This window comes from Schistocerca americana, chromosome 3 (genome assembly GCF_021461395.2).
Source record: "Schistocerca americana isolate TAMUIC-IGC-003095 chromosome 3, iqSchAmer2.1, whole genome shotgun sequence".
Classification (NCBI taxonomy): domain Eukaryota; kingdom Metazoa; phylum Arthropoda; class Insecta; order Orthoptera; family Acrididae; genus Schistocerca; species Schistocerca americana.
The window spans coordinates 395,697,838-395,712,108 of record NC_060121.1 but is presented as its reverse complement, the minus strand read 5'-3'; the positions used below and the strand labels follow the sequence as shown (position 1 = coordinate 395,712,108).

The following is a 14,271-nucleotide window of genomic DNA, read 5'->3' as shown; positions in this document are numbered from 1 at the left end:
TCTTCGCGAGTTAGGAACTCGTTTGGCCACAGTCTGCTAAGGAGAAGGAGAAGAAGAAGAAGAAGGTGGGACCGGTGACGGGAGCCAAGAGAGTGATACAAGTTGTGCGGCTGACTAAGAGATACTGCGGTCGCAGGGCGGCAGCGGCTCACGAATTGCCGCGCTGGACTCGGCGCTCGCCAGAGGCACTCCGTCTGCATTAAGTCCGCCGCGGGAGCGACAATAGAGGAGCCGCGAGCGGAGTGGCTGGCCTAATCTGGGATCTGGCGGGCGGACGTCTGAGGGCGCACCGGGGCTTCCGCGGGACACCGCCGCGCCCGTGTCTGGGTCTGTGTGGGTCTGAGCCAGCGGCAGTGGCCAGCTCTGCTGAGCATCTACTCGCGCTTCTCTGCTGCCCCTCTCTTTCTCACACGTCTCTCTTACTTTTTTACCCCCTCCCAGCTATTCACCCTCGTTCTCTCTCTCTCTCTCTCTCCGTCGCTTCGCAACTATTGTGCGAGGTGCCTTTTGCGGCAACGAAAGTACACCTAATGGAGATTTACCGAGCGCAGCCGCAAAGTAGACGTTGAGACACATGAATAAATTCATATTAAGTCCACCCGCGGCGTGGCCTCGTGTCGCCACCGTCCGCTCGCTTCCGGGATAAAAGTAGCAACGGAAGGGGACAGGGGAGGGGGTGGGCTTGTAGTGAGGCCGCGCGGCAATACGCTTTTCGAGAGCGGCGTCACACACACACACGAGAGAAACGGGGTATCAGAAAGTGGCTCGACGGGAAGTAGAAAAATGGCGGGTCGCGAATAAAGCGCCGTTGCGGACAGGAAATGAAACTGTAGACGAAGCAGTCGGGCTCGGCTTGCCGGCAGATCATAATACCGAAATAAAGTGTTATTGGGTGCGACGCGGCGCGGTTCGGCCCAGCGGGGGCGCATTGTCGCCGACCGGGCATTGTGCGCGGTTAGGCAACTGTTGCTCGGGCCGTGTCCTTGCGCCTGCACGCCCCTCGGCACCCCGAATCCGAGCAGCCATTCGGGCGGACCCACTCCGCCCCGCCGCCCCGCCGCCCCGACCCTCCTGCTGTCAGCCGCGCCGTAAAATAAGAATTGGATATATAGGGCTATTTGTAAGCGCAGTGCCCCGTAAAGCCGACGCCTGGGACCCCTGGCCGCACTTCACCTATAATGCCGCGCGCGGCGACAACAGCTGGCGCGGAACTCTCCAGTGGCCCCTAAACGGCGCGTTGCGTGTGACACCAGCAGCACCGCCAACGGACTCGGCGGCAGCTGAGCGCAGCGGAAAGGACTGCTGCCGGTCGCAGGGCCGGCCGGTTACGTCCTTTGGGCGAGTTAGCGCGGTTCAAGGGCCCCCGAATGGCGTCGGTAAACACGTCCGGCGCGTGTTTGATGAGCGATCGCGCGGAAAAGGGCTCTGTCGCCCTCGAGTAGCAACAGAAGTTACGCGAGGTCGGCTGCCTGCCGGTGCTTTGTTCCGAGTACGGGCTGCTCGCCTTCCTGGCATAAGGTACGCAGCTGCCTCGGGATGACGTCAGCTACCACTGTTGGGCGTCACATATCACAAATCGATACACATAGATTCATTGTTACTATTTGCACCCGTACTACATCAGCTGCTTCTCAGTTCGAACTAGAAACGCCGACAGAACAGAAATGTAGGTACCGTAGTTCAGGAATTGTTAACCGCATGACACTAGATGGGCGTTCGACAAGGTAAAATGGCATATTATTTTATACTTCATACGGCATCACGAGTAGTGGATCAGATACCAGACAGTGTTCTCCCTCTGAACGTCCCAACGACAGGAGTAGCTACTCCCAGTGTCCCAGCTGACGTCCTTTCCACTGCCTGCAATCCCGCCTGACAACAACAGATCCCGTGGAGGGAAGCTCCCCGTACTCCACCGTGGTAGCGTCACCCTTGATGGGCGCAACAGTCGCTTGCTGCCAGTTTATAACTCCTGGGTTGATGATGTCGATGATAGAGCAGATTGCGATGCTGGCCCACCCTTCGTGGAGCCGCCCGGTGTGGCCGAGCGGTTCTAGGCGCTTCAGTCTGGAACCGCGCGACCGCTACGGTCGCAGGTTCGAATCCTGCCTCGGGCATGGAGGTGTGTGATGTCCTTAGGTTAGTTAGGTTTAAGTAGTTCTAAGTTCTAGGGGACGGATGACCTCAGATGTTAAGTTCCATAGTGCTCAGAGCCATTTTTGAACCTTCGTGGTGGCGACTATCACAGCTTCCACCTAGTGACTGCGGGCTTGAGGCTGCGCCGTATGTTTCACGCTAGCCAGACATCTCCTCAGGACCCTCCATGCCGATAGGTGGAACGTGTCCACAACATTAACGCATCGTGACGATGAATCTGGCCACCATTTGGGCTCGATCCTGCAACGGAAACTAACGCTGTGAATTGGATATGCAGCCATAAGGTCCACTACCTTTTTGGCCACGACGAGAAATTGGAGATGGGTTATTAGACGCACCTTAATGATGGACTCTGTGCACTTGTTCGCAGCCACGGATACAAGCAATTCTTCTGAAATTTTCTATGGAGCGACTTTCAATAGCGGCCTTCCAGCAGAAACGTGCAAGTCATGTGATGCTGATGCTCATTTTGCCGAAAAGATTCTCTGAACGAACTACAAACGGAAAACCCCATTAAAATTTCGAGAAGGCACATTTGGTTATTCCACCATCCGAAGGCGCAACTGGTACATATAAAAAAATAACAAAAATAAAAATACAAACATCAAAAAAAGTTTTGCATCACCCCGGTTCCCAGAACTCCTGAAGATAGACTTTGACTGTGGATATTGTATCACAGATACAGGCTCTTTGACTGTTCATAGATGTCACTAGACTTGCCCAAAGATCTAAACAACCATGCATGAGCAGCGCCTATTAGACGGAGTGGGTCCGACAGCCGGTCAGTTCCAGTCATTCCACCAGGACGGAGGTACACGGCTCGTGTTGTCTGTAGTTCAACCATGCCTAGACGGTCAATACCGCGGTTCTATCACGACCGCATTGTTACTTTGTGCCAGTAAGGACTCTCAACAAGGTAAGTGTCCAGGCGTCTCGGAGTGAACCAAAGCGATGTTGTTCGGACATGAAGAAGATACAGGGAGACAGGAACTGTCGATGACATGCCTCACTGAGGCCACCCGAGGGCTACTACTGCAGAGGATGACCGTTACCTACGGATTATGGCTCGGAGGAACCCTGGCAGCAGTGCCACCACGTTGAATATTGCTTTTCGTGCAGCCACAGGACGTCGTGTTACGACTCAATCTGTGCGCAGTAAGCTGCATGATGCGCAACTTCACTACCGACATCCATGGCAAGGTCCATCTTTACAACCATGAAACCATGCAGTGCGCTACAGATGGGCCCAACAACATGTCAAATGGACCGCTCAGGATTGGCATCACATTCCTTTCACCGATGAGTGTCGCATCTGCCTTCAACCAGACAATCGACGGAGACGTGTTTGGAGGCAACCCGGTCAGGCTGAACGCCTTATACACACTGTCCAGCGAGTGCAGCAAGATGGAGGTTCCCTGCTGTTTTGAGGTGGCATTATTTGGGGCCGACGTACGCCGCTGGTGGTCATGGATGGCGCCGTAACGGCTGTACGATACGTGAATGCCATCCTCCGACCGATAGTGCAACTATATCGGCTGTATATTGGCGAGGCATTCGTCTTCATGGACAACAGTTCGCGCCCCCATCGTGCACATCTTGTGAATGACTTCCTTCACGATAACGCCATCGCTCGACTAGAGTGGCCATCTTGTTCTCCAGACAAGAACCCTATCGAACATGCATGGGATATTGCCCGCATCTCGTGGTCGTGCGGTAGCGTTCTCGCTTCCCACGCCCGGGTTCCCGGGTTCGATTCCCGGCGGGGTCAGGGATTTTCTCTGCCTCGTGATGGCTGGGTGTTGTGTGCTGTCCCTAGGTTAGTTAGGTTTAAGTAGGTCTAAGTTCTAGGGGACTGATGACCACAGCTGTTAAGTCCCATAGTGCTCAGAGCCATTTGAACCATTTTGAACCATGCATGGGATAGATTGAAATGAGCTGTTTATGGACGACGTGACCAACCAACCACTCAACCGCTGTTGAGGAGTAGGACAATCTGGACCAACAGTGCCGTGATGAACTTTTAGCTAGTATGCCACGACGAATACAGGCATGCATCAGTGCAAGAGGACGTGCTACTGGGTATTAGACGTACTGGTGTGTACAGTAATCTGGACCACCACCTCTGAAGGTCTCGCTGTTTGCTGATACAACATGCAATGTCGTTTCCATGAGCAATAAAAGGGGCGGAAATGATGTTTATGTTGATCTCTATTCCACTTTTCTGTACAGGTTCCGGACCTCTCGGATGCGAGGTGATACAAGACATTCTTTTGATGTGTGTAAAATAATACTTAAAAAAAGGCCCCTACACAACCTTCATTTTCATCGCTCCCCTGTTTCTTCACTCCCCCTACTTTCTTCCTTTCCTGACCCCCTATTAGTAATAGGTTAGTTGTTTTGGGATAGGCATAAGTAGGCGCTAACGCCTGAAGAGGTGCAGTTCTTTTTTGTTAGGACACAAATGGCGGTCACAAGTAGTTTTTTTTTGTAGTTCCGTTTCCTGTCCATAGAGGGAAGAAAGAGCTCATTGCGAATGCCTACCATGTGGAGGATCCAGATTCGATTCCCAGATCTGCTAGGTTTTTTTTGTGTGAGAGGACTGGAAGAGGGTGCAGACAGCCAATTGAAGAGCTATTTGACTGAATAGTAACGGCTCCAGATCACGAAAATTGACAATGGCCGGGAGAGCGGTGTGCTGACGCCAACCCCTCCATGTCGCGTCCAATGACACAATTGGCAAATGATGACACGGTGGTCGTTCGGTACTGAGGCGACTGACAGGGCCTGTGCACGGCATTTAACTTAAAGATTCTTAAATGCTTATGACTACACTTCTTAGCTGCAGCTATAAATCTAATGAGAGGACTCCAGGTAATTTTGATATCGGATACAAAAAACACACAAATGGAGTGAAGAGTGAATATACCGACTCAACATTTAGTAGAAGAAAATCACCACTCTACTGCGATGAACACTGGCATGGCTGTCTTACGGCATTACAACGAAAAAAAGGGAGTTCTCGCTCTCCACTCTCCAAAGAGAGTATTTCGTACAGTGTCAAAACGAAAAACGACAATATTCTGAATGACAAAAAAAAAAAAAAAAAAAAGCATTGGAAGAAGGACAATATTCCAGCTAATTCACAACTACCTAAAAAATGTATGTAGCTGAACAAGAACTCCACCGACAAAGTTTCAGAGGTTGTTACGGGGATACTTTGTGAGTATTTTGCTACAAGGGACGCACGGTCTCTGTCGGTTCGTTACAGAACTATTGCACTTCGTTTGGTTTCTTCCTCCAGTTACCTTTGTGTCATGCGCTGCACGGAAAACAATGCGCAACAGAGCGCAAGTAGACGGTATGCGCTGTGGGTCTTGTTTCCATTCCCTCACTGTACCTGCTGTCGACGACTGTAATTCCCTCTCTAGCTCGTTTTCCTCAAGTATGTTTTCAGTACTGCTTGGGGGTGTCGAGGGTTCTGTTGTAAGGCAGTGTTAGTTGTGGCTTTACAGCAGTGCAGGGGATAAGTTTACTGTTGAAAAGTAATCCTATATGCAGCTTGTCTAAGTGTTCACTGAATGCAATGGAAAAGCGTCACAACGAAGCTGTGCTGAGGTGTTTCCGTGCCGACAGCGACCACATTAGAGTACTTCCGTATCCACGGATTTTGCATTACTCTGTGTTGTGTATTCTGTGTCGTACGTTTTCGTAATTGCGTGTTAGTGGATTACTAGCGTTTGTTAAGTTATTTTCACAGAAACATAGGTAACTGCGGTAACAAACCGAATAACTCATTATCTTTACTCTGTAAAGAGCCGCCGGACACCTTGGTTATCCCGGAACAACCTCTGCACATTTTCAGGTGAAATTCCGGTTCATCCTGTATGTTTATACTGAGCAGACCCATCCTGAAACCTTTGAAACAGGTATGGAATAGCTTTTTCGATTGCGATTATTAATGAGGTATATTCAGTCTTCTGTAAATTGAGATAGAAAATGTATGCTGAAAGCAACAACAATAATATACATCTATACATCTCTTGGTTTAAATGGCAGACATAACAAAGTAAATGATAGAGGATTCGGAATATTAGAGCAATATCTGGGTTTAACAACGAGATCACTGGAGGCGGGACGTAAGCTCATAATGGACAAGGACGGTGATGTGACTGTTACAAAGAATCATCAGATGATTTTGTTAACCACAGAAAATATTAATCAGAATTGTTAGACTGGCTGCACCGAGATTTGGATCCTTTCCGCCTTAATGGGAGTGCAGTGCCTCTTCCGCTGCGCGTTTTACGCGGTGTAATTGAAAAAAGAATCGAGACTCTAATTCACAAACACACTGATGGGAAAAAATCGCACCACCAAGAAGAAGTGCGACATAAAAAAAAAAGTTGTTAGGCGTGTTTCTGCATCTGAAGGATGATGTGTATTCAGATTTCTCGCAAGTCGCATAAGACTGGCGCCAGTAGTGCCGCTATGAGGATGCAAATCAGGTCTGCTTTAAATACGATCTGTATCCTTCGTGGGCGGCCAAAGACACTACTAGCTAGGCCATAACCACCTATGGCAAGTTAACATACACTAACAAGCGACAAACGTCGGCAAGCCCCTGCATATCAGCAACGTTGATATTAAAGTCGACCAACAGGCCACAGAAGGGAAACCGACGAGCTCGCCCACTAACGCACAAACTAATCGCTAACACCACCCTACACTGTGCATCTGATATATGACCCATCGGACACAAAACGATGATGAACCTAACTGTTACAGGTTTGCTGACGTTGACCGAGAGATCAACACCGTCACCCAGCGGCAGCCGCCGAGTTACAGCACCGCACAACGTCAAAGGTATCGACCTGCATGATACCCACTACTAACAAAGCCTGCCCTTGCATGACCTGCCGCAGGCAGCAAGGCATCCGGTACTGCTCTTACTTCCCGACCAAACTATCGCAGAGGTACTTCTTCCCTTGGCTATTGCCTTGGCACTTTTTTTCCTCTGCCCTTCAAACCGCTACCCTACGCTCGACTTTCGATCCAATCTATATCCAGATGAGCGTATATTAATGGTAACCTTAACCAGACGTACGCAAACATCGCAGTACCCACATGTTGCGAAACTAACCCTTATGAAGAAGTGAGAGTAGACCTTTTGAGTTGGCCATCATGCCGGTGTGGGAGTGGAGGGGATCCCCTCTATTTCAAAAAAGCGTGAGCATTAGTTAACTTTAAGACTGAACGTGGTGAGCAGATGTTAGTCAAGGGTGCCTTTAAGGCGACAAAGACGTCGTTATCAATACCTCACTGGGTTTGAACGAGGTCGTGCAACGGGGCTACAAGGAGCTGCATGTTCCTTCTATGATACTGCAGAACGCCTTGGCAGGAATGTGGCCATTGTACATGATTGCTGACAGCGGTGGTCACGGGAATGTGCGGTCACAAGGAGAGCGGACTCCGGACGCCCACGCGGCATTGTCGAGAGGAAAGGCGGCTATCGTGCTCGGCGTATGGTTCTGGTGCATCGTACTGTATCTTCTGCAGCAGCAATTTGATCAGTAGTTGGCACCACAGTGACACAACGAACCGTTTGCCAATAGGTTTCTTCAAGGACAGCTCGGAACCAGACGCCCTTTAGCGTACATTCCACAGACCCCAAACCACCGCCATTTGCGACTTCAGTTGTGTCAAGCGAGAGCTCATTGAAGGGCAGGGTGGAGGTCTGTTGTGTTTTCTGATGAAAGCTGGTTCTGCCTCGGTGCCACTAATGGCTTAGAAAGAGTTCAGTTGAGGGCCTGAAAGTAACCTGTCTGCGTGCTAAGCACGATTCATCTACTCCTGGAGTGGTTGTCTGAGGTCCGATTTATTATGACAGCAGCAGCTCTCTCGTGGGTATCCCACGCACCCTTACTGCAAATCTGCACATCAGTCCGGTGATTCTATCTGCTGTCCTGCCATTCAGAAACAGCATTCCATGGGGTGTTTCCCAAAAGGATAAGGTTCGCCCACATAGGGCTGTTATAACCTAACACGCTCTACAGAGTGTCGACATGCTGCCTTAGCCTGCTCGATCACTACAGTCCGCAGCTCGTGGTCGCATTCTCGCTTCCCGAGCACGGGGTCCCGGGTTCTATTCCCGGCGGGGTTAGGGATTTTCACCTGCCTCGAGATACTGGGTGTTGTCCTCATCGTTTTATCATCTTGAAAGTGGCGGGAATGGACTGAGCAAAGGTTGGGAATTTGTACGGGGGCTGATAACCACGCAGTTGAGCGCCCCACATCATCATCGATCACTACATCTGTCTCCAGTCGAGCACATATGGGACGTAATCAGAAAATAACTCCAGCGTCGAACACAAACAGAATTAATCCTCGTTCTTGTATTGACCAACCAAGTGCAACAGTCATGGAACTCCATCCCATAAACTGACATCCGGCACCTGTACAACACAATGACCTAGTAGATAGTGTCGGAAGTTCCATGCGGCTTTTCGCGGATGATGCTGTAGTATACAGAGAAGTTGCAGCATTAGAAAATTGTAGCGAAATGCAGGAAGATCTGCAGCGGATAGGCACTTGGTGCAGGGAGTGGCAACTGACCCTTAACATAGACAAATGTAATGTATTGCGAATACATAGAAAGAAGGATCCTTTATTGTATGATTATATGATAGCGGAACAAACACTGGTAGCAGTTACTTCTGTAAAATATCTGGGAGTATGCGTGCGGAACGATTTGAAGTGGAATGATCATATAAAATTAATTGTTGGTAAGGCGGGTACCAGGTTGAGATTCATTGGGAGAGTGCTTAGAAAATGTAGTCCATCAACAAAGGAGGTGGCTTACAAAACACTCGTTCGACCTATACTTGAGTATTGCTCATCAGCCGGCCGCGGTGGTCTAGCGGTTCCGGCGCTCAGTCCGGAACCGCGGGACTGCTACGGTCGCAGGTTCGAATCCTGCCTCGGGCATGGATGTGTGTGATGTCCTTAGCTTGGTTAGGTTTAAGTAGTTCTAAGTTCTAGGGGACTGATGACCACAGATGTTAAGACCCATAGTGCTCAGAGCCATTGCTCATCAGTGTGGGATCCGTACCAGATCGGTCTGACGGAGGAGATAGAGAAGATCCAAAGAAGAGCGGCGCGTTTCGTCACAGGGTTATTTGGTAACCGTGATAGCGTTACGGAGATGTTTAATAAACTCAAGTGGCAGACTCTGCAAGAGAGGCGCTCTGCATCGCGGTGTAGCTTGCTCGCCAGGTTTCGAGAGGGTGCGTTTCTGGATGAGGTATCTAATATATTGCTTCCCCCTACTTATACCTCCCGAGGAGATCACGAATGTAAAATTAGAGAGATTAGAGCGCGCACGGAGGCTTTCAGACAGTCGTTCTTCCCGCGAACCATACGCGACTGGAACAGGAAAGGGAGGTAATGACAGTGGCACGTAAAGTGCCCTCCGCCACACACCGTTGGGTGGCTTGCGGAGTATCAATGTAGAATGTAGAATGTTTGTATGCATGCATTCAACATTCTGGCGTTTACACCGGTTATTAATATAGCAGCATTTCACATTTGCGCTTACATTAACCAGTGTTCTTGAAATGTTAATCAATTAACTAAGTTATCTGGACAAATTTATTCACGAAATTTTACTACTTTATGTTAATCACTTATTGATGTTGTGATTTTTTCCCGTCAGAGTATTTTGAAGTTATTTGTAGATGTATTTGCATAAAAAGTAGTCATTTGGTAGCCACTTGAAAGCCAGCAAGGTACAAAAAGGAAAATTTTTCTGTGCATTCTTATTTTTGCTAAATTATACTTGTCGAAAAACTAACGCGCTCCTTAACTTACAAGTTAGCAGACGTATTAGTAATACATTAATGAGTTCCTAAATCACCAATGGTCGTCACACAAGCAGGCCTCACGACTAAAAATGGAGAAAAAAGGACAGATTAAAACGTTCGTCAGAGACTATACAGGAGAAAAACTGCTATGAAATATCATATCGTAAAAATGGAAAGAACACAGGAATTGATAAACTTTCTTTCTCATAAACCTTTCATTCTGTTTTACACTTTCAAGCGATGATGCTTTGTTTGATTTACCAGCCTAAAATATCAGCATGACTTCACTGACTATTCATGTCCTTCTTTTCGTAACAATATGGCACAGATGACTTGTACGTTTACCCATACTTTACTTTAGAGCTCATGTTTGCTGCTAAGTCAATGATTCAGTGCGAAGAAGAATAGCACAGCTGAAAGTCTCAAGTCCGATTCTGTCTCCTTGATACCTTATTCATTTTTCAGATCTAAATATACTAGAGTATCGGCTGCTATAGGTCCCCAAAGCAGGGTTTCGCGTTTTCGTATAAGAGTTATCAAAAGCGGTACTATATCATTTAATTAATTCTTCAAATTGATGATAACAAAAGCCTTTTCTAATATTTCCACTTCATTGCGATTCGTCGAACCCGTCAATAGAGAGACCAGCAAAACGACGACCCTGAAGCCTCCTGGACCGGATGTGATAGGTGAAGAAGTAAATCAATCCAATAGATTTAAAAAATTAACACGGTCCTGTCGGCTCAGAGTGCTGCGACTGTGATTGTTTAATTTACTACGATTTATAAATAAGCAAGACCAGTCACAGCGCTTAACTATTTATATTCACAGATTCACTCTCCAAATATAGCGCGCTTCACTGAAATTATTTAAGACATAATGGCTGCTCTGAGTGACGTGGCAATATTTGATGAAATTACTTTTTATAAACACTCTAAATCGGTCAGTTTCGTAATATATTGTTCTAGCAGTTTTTCATGCATTACACATACCGTTCGGAGCTATGAAGACAATTCTTGAGAACCATAAAAACACTTGGCTTTTTTTAGCATTTTCTTTAATACATCTAGAGTAGCTAAATATGCTGGATTTTGTTTATTAAGTGCTATTCTTGCCGATTACAATACGGCGTGCTTCTGAAAACCTGTCGCCAAAACTGCATTAAATGCTTTACATTTAGATCATGGGTCACCCAGGTTTAATTTTAATGTTGTAATAATGCGACTTGCAGATAGATGCAGGTATATCCTTCTTGGTGCTGCTTTCCGTTCCAAATTTGTTGTTGACAAGTTTAAGTAAATTGTTCTTTCGACATACACAATATGAAAGAATGTCACAGCAGACTGTGGCCGGCCGCTGTGGCCGAGCGGTTCTAGGCGTTTCAGTCCGGAACCGCGCTGCTGCTACGGTCGCAGGTTCGAATCCTGCGTCGGGCATGGATATGTGTGTTGTCTTTAGGTTAGTTAGGTTTAAGTAGTTCTAAGTCTAGTGGACTGTTGACCTCAGATGTTAAGTGCCGTAGTGCTTAGAGCCATTTTTGAACCAGATTGTGCGTATTCTCGGATGTATGTCACGTTTAGTAGCATATTTAATATTTACTGCAACTGTACCGATAAAAGTTTATTCGTAAGTACAGGCAGTAAATGCTGAAGATTAGATGGTTAACTTATGAAGAGGTGCTGAATCAAATCGAGGAGAAACGAGCCCTGTGGTGCAACTTATGTAAAAGAAGCTGGAGGTTGTAGGACTCACCGTGAGACATCAAGACTAGATTACTTTGCTAGTGGAGTGAAGTGCGAGAGGTAAAAATTGTAGTGGAAACTGGGGCTTGAATACGGTAAGCTGGTCAAACGAATGAAGATTACAGTAGAGATGAAAGCACATCCATAGTATAAAAAAGCCTGGACAGTGATATCAAAGCAGTCTTCCGACTGAAACTAAAACAACAAGTTATTTAGGGAAACCAGCGGTGCAGGGCCGTAAAATAAAGCTGGTATAAGAGGAGGCATTCGACATAGTACACTCTAATCATAATTAATATCTTTCTGGGGCTTCTTCTAACATCATAACCATGCCAACGCCCTTGCCACAGTGATAATACCGTTCCCGTCAGATCACCGCAGTTAACCACTGTCGGGCTTGGCTAACACTTGGATGGGTGACCGTCCAGTTGTGATGAGCGCTGGTGGCATGTTGGGTGCACTCTGCTCTTGTGCGACCAAATGAGGAGCTACTTGATAGAGAAGTAGCGGCTCCGATCACGAAAACTGACTCATCCATATGCGCATCCAGTGACGCCTATTAGATGAGAATGGCACGGCGGTGGGTGAGTAGCGTTGGGTCTTCCGAGGCCTATTCGGATGGAGTTTTAATGAACGGACCGTGAAGTATCAACATGAGCGCACTATAAACAATTTTCAGCTGTTAAAAAGCTATAACTGCAAACAGATTCACTGAAAAGGTGAAGCTGTGAGCCAATAATTTCATTTGCGGCTTTGCTTGTGATAACGATGACTCACGTAGGGCGGTTCTCTGTGTCGAAAAATTAAAGCGACTAGCAAGGCAGTGAAAGTATACAAGCAAATGTTACCATCAATAAAAATGAAGTCAGGACCGAATTCACCTCTGAGAAGACGCCGGTCGTTCGGGTATGTGGTGGCACAATGTTTCATTGTCGTACCGACCTGCACCTCGGCACTCTCACCGGTGAAGGTTATTGCGACACTACACTCACGTGCGTCTTTTCAGGGGTTTACTCGGCTCTGGCTGCATTTTTATAAATGACAACGTGCGACCGCATTGAAAAGCCCAAGTGGAAGACATCATAGAACGAGAGGTTATTTAGCGAATGGGCTAGCCTGCCTGCTCCCTCGACTTAAATCTCGTCGGTGTGGAAAGCGTTGGGGAGACGTAATGCAGTACGGCCATATGTACCGACGATCATCTAGCAGTTGTCAACCGTGCTGGTGGAGGAATGTAACGCTTTACCACAAGAACTCCTTATGAACCTTGTGGCCAGCACGGCAACACGTTGCAGATCATGTATGGACGTCTGTGGTGATTACACACGCTGAACATTTCGTCCATATGGAACGGGATTATGAGGGCTGCGGCTGCTGATAAATATAAATTAAACAGTTTGTACGTCAGTTACTATTTATTTTGCCACTGCGCGTTTCGATGGTTCACACCATAATCTTCAGGTGGAGAATTCTTTGTTTACATGTCTCAACGACGTTAGTGAAACGGGCTCAACCAACGTTTTGAAAAACTTTGACAAATTACTTGTGCCAACGGCCAAGCCGCAGTGGTAACACCGGTTCCCGTCAGATCACCGAAGTTAAGTGCTGTCTGGCTGGGCTAGCACCTGGATGGGTGACCATCCGGTCTGCCGAGCGCTGTTGGCAAACGGGATGCACTCAGCCCTTGTGAGGCAAACTGAGGAGCTACTTGATTGAGAAGTAGCGTCACCGGTCTAGTAAACTGACATACGGCCGGGAGAGTGGTGTGCTGACCAAATGGCTCTCCACGTCTGCATCCAGTGACGCCTGTGGACTGAGGGTGACACGGCGGCCGGTAGGTACCGTTGGGCCTTCTAAGGTCTGTTCGGACGCAGATGACAAATTACTTGAAGCATTCTCATGATTTATAGTGTTAATGCACAGCAATTAATGTGACCATATCCATTCGTCGCTCAACAAGTTAAAATCACAATACATATGCATGATATCTTGTAATTTTTTATATATAAGAAATTAACGTAACAGTTGAAGTGCAGTCCATTTACAACTTTTTTAAACAAAATGAAATTATATTTATGTACGTAACCATTTTATCATTATTTTTGTATCCAATGCTACAGTACAGTAAAAAAAGGACCTAATATAATAATAAGTGAGTTGTGCACATGTCAATATTCCGGTGCAGCCCGTTCGTACTTTTAAAAAAGACGATCATATTTAAGTAGAAATCATTTAATTTTTCGTCTCTATATTCAATATAAACAAACATTTCTGTAACATGTGCAACATCTTTGAGGAAGAGGACATTAATTCCTAACGTCCCGTCGACAACGAGGTCATTAGAGACAGAGCCCAGGCTTGGATCATGGGAGGATGGGGAAGGTAATGGACCGTGCCCTTTCAAAGGAACCGTCTCAGCATTTGCCTGAAGCGATTTAGGGAAATCACGGAAAACCTAAATCAGGACGGCCCGACGAAGGTTTGAACAGTCGTCCTCCCGAATGGGACATCTTTGA

General features: G+C 47.3%; 1 pseudogene; it reads left to right on the top strand.

Annotated features, from left to right (window-relative positions):
* Positions 1-13,302: 13,302 nt before the first annotated feature.
* Positions 13,303-13,420, top strand: LOC124608088 (annotated as a pseudogene).
* Positions 13,421-14,271: the final 851 nt, after the last annotated feature.